General features: G+C 46.0%; 1 protein-coding gene across 7 annotated transcripts in view; it reads right to left on the bottom strand.

Annotated features, from left to right (window-relative positions):
- The window catches only part of COL26A1 (collagen type XXVI alpha 1 chain), a 442,136-nt gene that overhangs the window by 416,711 nt on the left and 16,677 nt on the right, over positions 1–8,748 (bottom strand). The gene's annotated exons all lie outside the window — the stretch shown is intronic.

Genomic DNA, 8,748 nt, shown 5'->3' with positions numbered 1-8,748 from the left:
TAAGGGAGGAGCTTACCTTTACTACGAATCCCACGCCACGGCCCGGCTCCATTCCCAGTGGGTGCGCAGCCTGAAAACGTTTGTGCACGGCCAAACCTTTACTTGTGCACGGCCGAGCACGCGCGCACCTTAGAGGAAACCTTGATCCAGAGCCCTCCCAGAAACAGAACACCTATATGCACACACAGAGGAAGTCTTTAGCTCTGTTGCATGGGTGCAAAAAAATTCATGTTTTTATATATGGAAGACCAGTTGTGACAGAAACTGACTGCAAGCCTCTGGTCACTGTTGCAAGAAAGGGGCTAACTGATATACTTCCCAGACTACAGAGACCATTTTTTCTGTTACAGTTATATGATTCAAGATTAGAATATAAGCTAGGCAAAGAACTAGTGATTGCAGATACTTTGTCTAGGGCAGTTGACAAGCCTGTTGATGATGCTGAAGTAGAACCTGACATCGTGCATGTCAACAGGTTAACAAATATTACTTATTATCAGATGAGATGTGGCAAAACTTTGTAGTGGCTACAGCAAAGGATGGCACACTGCAGAAGGTCATCAAAGCCATCACCACTGGATATCCTACCCACTTTTTACCAAGTCCATATTTTCAGTTTAAAGTTGAGCTCTCAGTGATTGATGGTGTTTTGTTCAAGGGTCACAGGATGGTAGTACGTAAAGCACTACAGGCAGATATAATTAAAAGAATACATGTGGGTCATCTCGGGATTCAAAAATGCAAAAGGAGGGCCAGTGAGGTATTATATTGGCCACTCATAAATAGTATGGTAGAAAATGCTGTGCATAAATGTGACATGCCAGAAATATGAGCCTAAGAACAAGGAGGAACTGATGTGGATAGATGATGATATGCAAGAGACACGGTACAAAATGGGAATTGATTTGTTTACATTAGCTGGCAAAGATTATTTGTTGGTTTTAGATTATTATTCTCACTATCCTGAAGTTCCTTTATTGGACAAAATGACTGCATAGCAGATTATACTGCACCTTAAAGCAATCTTTTCCAGAGATGGAATTCCACATAGGGTTATGTCTGACAATGGCCCCCCAGTTTTCAGGGCACAAATATAAAAAATGTGGCACAGGACTATGGTTTTCGGCATGTTACATTGAGCCTGAGATACCCACAGCCTAATGGGTTTGTAGAAAATGGTGTTAAGATAATAAAGACATTATTAGAGAAAGGCAATGATTCAGATGGTGATCCAAATTTAGTGATTTTGAATTGCATATCAGCTCCTCTAGCACATGGCCTGTCACCTGCTGAGATTTTATTTAACAGAAAGTTGAGAACTAGGTTACCCAAACTGACAGTAACAAAATCACAGGACTGATAGTGATTTGCACAGATATAAACAAAAGGCCAAAGATAACAAAAAGTTGTACAATGATAAAGAGTCATTGGCATTGCAGGCACTGAAGCCCAGTAATGAAGTTCACCTTTATAATGGTAAAAGCTGGGAACAGAAAGCATGGGTTATTCATAAGGTTGCTCCATGATTTTACGACATATTGACACAGGAAGGACAATCTTTTCAATGTAATAGGAGACACTTAGAACACATTCCTTAACAAGGGAAGAAGGATAGGAGGAGAAAACAGCTGGAGAGAGGAGACAACACACAAGCTGACTCAGGAAAGTTGTTCAGAGGAGATGACAGAGGCACTAAAAGAACAGACACCTGTTTCAGTCACTAAAGAGGCTGAGGCAGCACCACACAGATCAGACTACACCGAGCACTACAAAGTCTTATTGAACAATGTTAATGTTAGTGTTCTAACATCATTTATTTCTTATAAAAATGACTTATTAAAGTTGTGCTATAGTTAGAAAGCTAGATGTTTAAGAAGGGGAGATGTGGCAATAGTATACTCTGGGCACATTTGCACAGGCATTTAGTCATGACTAGATTTACTGTCCATTAAGCTAATGCACAGTAAGCCAGTTTGGGTAGGTGTCTACATGTGAAGAGAGCTGGCACTAAATTTAGTGCCAGGCCCTCCACCCCTGCCATGTGCCCCTTTGGCCACCGGGGAGAGCTCCAGATCTCCAGCCCCAGCTGCCAGCACTTGGCAGCCACGTTTGAAGCCAGACCCAGCTGCCAGCACATGACAGCCATCTTTAAAACACAGACCCACACTGTGCTCTCTGGGCATCCAGTTCCTGTGCTCAAATAAGCAGGATGGTACACACAGAGGCAACATGTGGCAGCTCCGTTCATGTCCCCTCTGCATTCCTGAGCTATGGCGGCCCAGCCCCTGGCCCTGGCAGCAAGGAACAGTCCCCCAATTTGCCACAGTCACTGTCACCTGGCCCACAGCCATCTCGCTCTGTCCAGCTCTCCTACATGCAGCGACTGCCTGCCCAGCCACCACATGCCCTCCCCGGGCCCCTGCCACTGCACAGCTGCTGCCACCAGCAATGCTGATGACAGGCTCCAGGAGGCCACCACCAGGGCTACCATTGCCCTCCTGGACCTCCAGCCCTGCCACCTCTGGGGCTGCCATGCCACCTGGGACTGGTGGCAGCACCTGGTGCAACAGGACGGGGACAATAAGCAGTGAGTTGACACCTTTAGGATGACCCAAGCCACCTTTACCAACCTACTCCACCAGCTCTAGCCCCACCTGGAGCACCAGCACACTGGCATGCAGCCAGCCCTCCCCACCAACACCCACCTGGCCTTGGTGCTGCTTAAGCTGGCCACACCCACCAGCCTGCAGTATGTAGGACACTTGTATGACCAAGGCCACCACTGGTGAGGCTGTCCTGGAGATGTGTGGCATCTTCCAGGACATGCTGGCGGACACTATCCTCCATTTCTGCAACCCTCAGGTGGTGGTAGGGTTCTATGCACTAGGGTTCCCCCAGCTTATCAGGGCCCTGGACAAGACCCACATACCAGTGACCTCCCTACCCTACAGAGACTGCCCCTATTACAGCCGCAAGCAGTTCCACTCTGTGGTCCTGCAGGCGGTCATAGGTTACCAGGGGACTTTCACCCACGAGTGCTGGCTGGGTGGGCAGCATGCATGACACCCACATGTTCAGGAACTCTAGACTGGGTGCACTGGTGGAGAATGGGCAGCCCCATCAAGCTGTGGGGGGAAGGGGCACACAACAGGGGGGTTTCCTTCATCCCCACCCAGCCAGGCCAACTCCATAGAAGAACTGGGCTCCATCACCTGGCGCAAGCCCCCTGTACTACTTGGTGTTTCTTGCTGGCTGCTGCTGGTACCAGGCTCCGGTGGGACATGCTGGGCAGTGCAGAAGGTTTGCGCTGGGCAGTAAGGACAGGAGCACTCCATAGAAGGAAGAATCAGGCCCTGCTGCCCAGCACAAGGCCCCAGGACAGCCCAGCATATCCCACCGGATACTGCTGGTGCTAGGCTCTGGACCAGCTTGAGAGGACTGGGACCAGGGCAGGGGCTCTCCGTTCCCCCCACTTTCAGGGTGGGGAAAACTGGGAGTGAGGGCACGTGCTAGGCAATAGGGCTGTACAAAGCTTCAGGTGGTGACTGAATTCAGAGGAGATTTGGCCCGATTCAGGGGCCGAATTTCTGAATCCGAATTGAATCAGGGGACCGATTCAAAGCTCTCCGAATGTTTTCCAAAGATTTGGAGAGCTTCAGTGATTTGGACAGCCCCCAGTGGCTGTAGCAGGGAGCTGCAGCTGACTCCGAACTTGTAAGTACTAGGGGTGGAGGAGGGGGGGCTGAGGGAGGGGGGAGCAGACCATGGGGGGCCCCCTCCACCCCAGCTCAGTACTTTAAAAAAAACGCCCCAATGCTCACCAGGTGCTGCCAGGTGGGAGGGCGATCCCCGCTGCCCCATGCTGCATGGGGGGGTCTCTGCCACGAGCCCCCCACCCCCCCCAACCCTCCCACCAGTGCCCCACTTGAGCCAGCTCCGGCCCTTTAAGAAAAAAAAACAAAAAACAAAAACCAAGAAGAGCCCCGGGACTCATCACTCCTGCAGTGGCCTTGGGTCTTGTGCAGAGCCCCCCACATGGTGCAGGGCAGCAGGGGTCGCCCCCCACTGGCAGGAACAGTGAACCTGGGTGTGGGATTTGTTTGTTTTTTTTCCTTAAAGGGCTGGAGCTGGCCCAGGCAGAACCCCCCATGCAGTGTGGGGCAGTGGGGGGCAGGAGGGATCACCCCCTGCCCAGCAGCACCTGGTGAGCACCAGGGGTTTTTTGGGTTGTTGTTTTTTTTTAACAGGTGCAGGGAGCTGGGGCAGGTGAGGCAGCCGTTGCCAGACTAGGAGAGCAGGCCAGGGATCACAGAATCACAGAAGTGGGGTCGGAAGGACCTTGTAGATCTTCAAGTCCAACCCCCCGCCTGGGCGGGAGAAAAAACTGGACTCAAATGAGTCCAGCCAGGTAGTCATCAAGCCTCTTCTTAAAGATCCCCAGGGTAGGAGCCAGCACCGCTTTCCTAGGAAGTTGGTTCCAGCTCCTAGCTGCCCTAACTGTGAAGTAGTTCTTGCGATGTCTAATCTAAACCTACTCTCCAATAATTTGTGTCCATTGTTCCTTGTCATGCCAGGGGGCACTAGGGGAAACAGTGTCTCCCCCAAACCCTTCTGGTCCCCCCTAGTAGGATGGGCCTAGCCTGGATGATTCAGAGATTTGGAGGCTTGGCAGCAGCCAAATCTCCAAGTCAGATTCAACCGAATTGAATCGGGACAGTGATTCGAATCACTGAATCGAATCACTGTCCCCTGAACTGGCCAAATATGAATACAAAGTGAATGCTAGCCACTTCGCACAGGCCTACTAGGCAACCGATGAGGGATGGCCCCTGCTCAGCTGCACTCAGGTGTCCTTGGTAATGTCCAGTACAGTAGGAGGCATATGAGAGCACCCCCTATGTTCTGGCCTCAGCCAGTGCAAGCATCTGCCTGTCTTCCCCAGCTGAAGAGTGAACATGAGTTGCGTTCAGTAGTGGTGCAATCTATGCAGCTTAGAAAAATCTGCAAAGACTGGATCGATTTTCCTTAGGGCTTTTTGACTGTCTATACTTAGCCACAGTGATCAACATTTGTGCAGCTCACAAGGTAACATGTAACAAGGCCCTTAATGTTAGATGCCATAAATAGGGTTGCCTGTGCAACTTTAACTCAGCCCCTTCATTTATATGTAGGGTGATCATACATTCTAGTTTAGCCCAAGCAGTCTTGGATTTCAGAGGCTGGTCCTGGCGGTTGGTGAGAGTTAAAATGAGTGTCCTGGAAACGCAGGGGTCCGAGGTACAGTCCAGAGGGGAAGCAGAGTGGCACAAAGCAGTGTGGAGCAATACAACGTGCCAGGCAGGCAGGCACTGCTGCCTGCCCACCCACCTATGCGGCACCCCATGCCACCCCGCCCCCACCTCTGTCTGCAGCAGCACTTCTGACTTGGGAGAATGGGGGGGGGGGCAGTGTCTCAGATTTCCTTATGTTCAGCCTATTCATATGCCTTTAGTAAAGAAGGTATCGATGCAAGACATGCTTTTCCATGGAACCTATGCCTCAGACAGTGCATGGGATACACAGGGCTCAAATTGAGCAACTACTCAACAATAGGTTCTTCTTGCCATTTGATATGACCCTACTGAACACTGAACATTCACTGAACACTCAAATGCTGCTTTAAAAGACAGAATTCCTCATTGATACCAGAGTGACAAGCACCATAAGAAAGCCCAAGTCTCCACAAGCATTGATGAGCTTATTTTCACAATACCCCTCAAAAGGAGGTGGTACTCTACTGAATCACAAAACTGTCTGCCAATTTGTAGACTCTATTCCTCAGGATATATGGCCTAAAAAAACAGCATTAAATCTATTCAAAGCACAGCTCATTCACCAAAATTATCTCTGAATATTCAGCACACCTGCAAATCATTCCCAAGATCAAGTTGGGCACCCAGAAAAGGAGGGACACCCAAGAAGTGACTGCCTATAAGATGGCAGCAGGATAATTGTATTCTATTACGCTACCCCGATTCATTCCATAGACAATGAAGCTATGGAAAACTAATATGATAATGTAATTAAATTTCATATTATAATACATGGGGGCTTAATTAAGATTGAACTGGCAGCTCTCCTACACACCTCTTTCTCCTTAACTATTGACCTTGCAACCTTACTCGCATTTTTAATACAGGTATTTGCAATATTAGATGCAGGGCATGAGTCAGGGTAGGTTTCCCTTTTAGAATGATCTTGTAGTCAGTCATATACAGGATGACCAGTTCTCCTCATCTTGCCAGCATGTTATAGCCAAAACAAAGCTTATCAAGGGTCTACCTTGACCATAATCTTCAAAAGTCAAGAGACCAACATGCTTCATTTATATTCTTAAAAAAACAGCAGTGGCTTTAGTTTCTTTTAAAGTCCTCTTCCCACACACATTATTGTGCTCCAATATTCTACTGCTCCCCCATATTATTGCAATCAGTGAGGGGAGTGGTGGTTTCCAGCATTCATAGCAGAAGGAAAAAACATGAAAATATCCCTGGAATCTGGCTTTGCTGAATTTGACTGACTGGCTGGAATTTGGCATTTGATATCCATGTAGCATGGAAATCATACACAATTACAACCAAGTATGTCATTTTGCAAACATAAAAGCTCCTTGAATTAATCAGTTTCAAAAGAAGAACCTGAGCCTAAACATTTTTGCACAGTTGGATAACTCAGTTGCAGGCTAGTCTCCTGTATTTGTATTTCCAGTACATTCACAGTACTGGCTTGTTCTTTTCTAGAAAAACTGACCTTGAAATGAGGAAGAAAAAAAAAAACTTATTGAAAAACACCAACTAAAGCTAAAAACTAAAGTTAAAAATCTGGAAGAGAAAACATTAAAGTACTTGTTTTAACTCCTTTTTCTAAAGAACACTTTCACCCACTGCACTCTGTTTGTGGTCTAAAAGACATTTAGATTCACCAGTTTTCTGATATAGATGAACCCTATTCTGTACTCATTTAACCTGGTATAAAAAAAATTGTACATCTCTTAAGTTGCAAGTCACATCAAATCAAGTAACACCAAACTTGTTGCAAATCAAATGCAGTACTCAAGAAAATGAATGAAAATAGCTTGCTCTCGAGTCTATAAGCACACCTCCTGCAGTACAACTCTAATAATAAACTAAGCAAAGGAAACACTTACCAAGGCAATCTCTTTAGCCTCCAGATAGGGGAACTGTTAGTAACCTACTTACACAAACCTGGGGATAGGACATCTACCAATGGAACAGAGTTCACTTCCAGCACGATATCCTCCATAAATCAGGTTCTGGCACCTGGTGCTAAGCAACACACGGTTTGCATTTATGAGCTTAAGCAGCTACTAAGCCTTTTTTACTCAAATGAGTAGCATGATGGTCAACTATGTAGCACTAAGACTCAAGTTCTGCCCTTCCATGCAAGGCTGGTGACATTTATTGACACCAGTAGAAGCCATGTATATCCAACAGTGGACCTCTACCTAGAAGTGTGGCTGTATTAAGGCAATTTATTTAGCATTCCATATATTATGTATTATATATAACATGGTTTATTCCATGCTATAGCACGCTATATAAAAATATATAAGATATAACATACGCAGAAAAATTGATTTAAATTATTAATCCTCAGAAGTTGGTAGGAACATTGCAGTTTTGAAAAGCTAGTGACTCAGCTTAGGGACAGACATCCCTCACCATACATATTTTTACCATTACATTTAGTGCAAGTATCTTAAAAGTTATAGCTTTGTTACATCTGACCCTGATCAGAAGTCACAACAGCTGAAAAACCCATTCTTAAGTTTCAATAGCAGAACTCTATAGCAAGCTAGACACCCTTTTATTTGCAGTACATAGTACAGCGGATATAGAATTCGGTACATGAAAGGCCAAACAGTAGAAACAAGAAATGAACAAGGCACAAGTAAATTTATCACCACTGCTTCCCCTTTCCTTCCCCTAAAATCCCTTGATGTCTGCTGGAAGCTTGCATGTTGGCAAGTAATTAGTCATTTCTACTTTACCTCTCAGTCATTTAGTAGACACTAGTGAGATGTAATTTGTAAGATCTATGTAGACCCATTTCACCACAAGAACTACAAAGAACAAGAAATCCCAAATGAGAAAGCATTGCCTCTAAGGACACATAGGATTGTTTCCTCAAGTTGATGCAAAAATAGCGAGCAATGTGTCATAGATCTAGGTTGCGATGGACAAAACAAGATATTGGCCAAGATAGCATATTGTAGTCACCATTTGGTCATGTAAGTCTATTGCAACACTTTGGTGCAATATATTCTCCTTAGTGTAGAACGATAAACATGACAGATTTTTGCTCCAAGCTCCATATACAGTAAGCTACTTGAGAGGACAATCAGACAGCCTGTTCTCCAGATGACAAATCTGGACAACCAAAGCCATGAGAAGCTCTGTTAACCATATGGTTACAAAGTGCCATTCTTACGCTTTGCCATAACAGCACAGTAATGCTTCATGACACCAGTACCTTTAAAGTCAAACTTTTATTATGGACATATTTCCAAAAATTTAGAAAGCACATAAAGTTGCGGTCCTTGCATCAAAAGCAAGTGCTATAGGGAACTATTTAAATCAATGCTCAACACACTGGGTGCGTGCATCTACACGAGATGCTTAACTGTGCAGTAGCACAGTTTACTGCAAAGTAAGCATGTGTATCTACACATGCACATACTTACTATGC

This window comes from Gavialis gangeticus, unplaced genomic scaffold (assembly GCF_001723915.1).
Source record: "Gavialis gangeticus isolate Ggan-Ray unplaced genomic scaffold, GavGan_comp1, whole genome shotgun sequence".
Taxonomy (NCBI): Eukaryota; Metazoa; Chordata; order Crocodylia; family Gavialidae; genus Gavialis; species Gavialis gangeticus.
The sequence above is the reverse complement of the archived record's forward strand: the minus strand, read 5'-3'. Positions and strand labels throughout refer to the sequence as shown.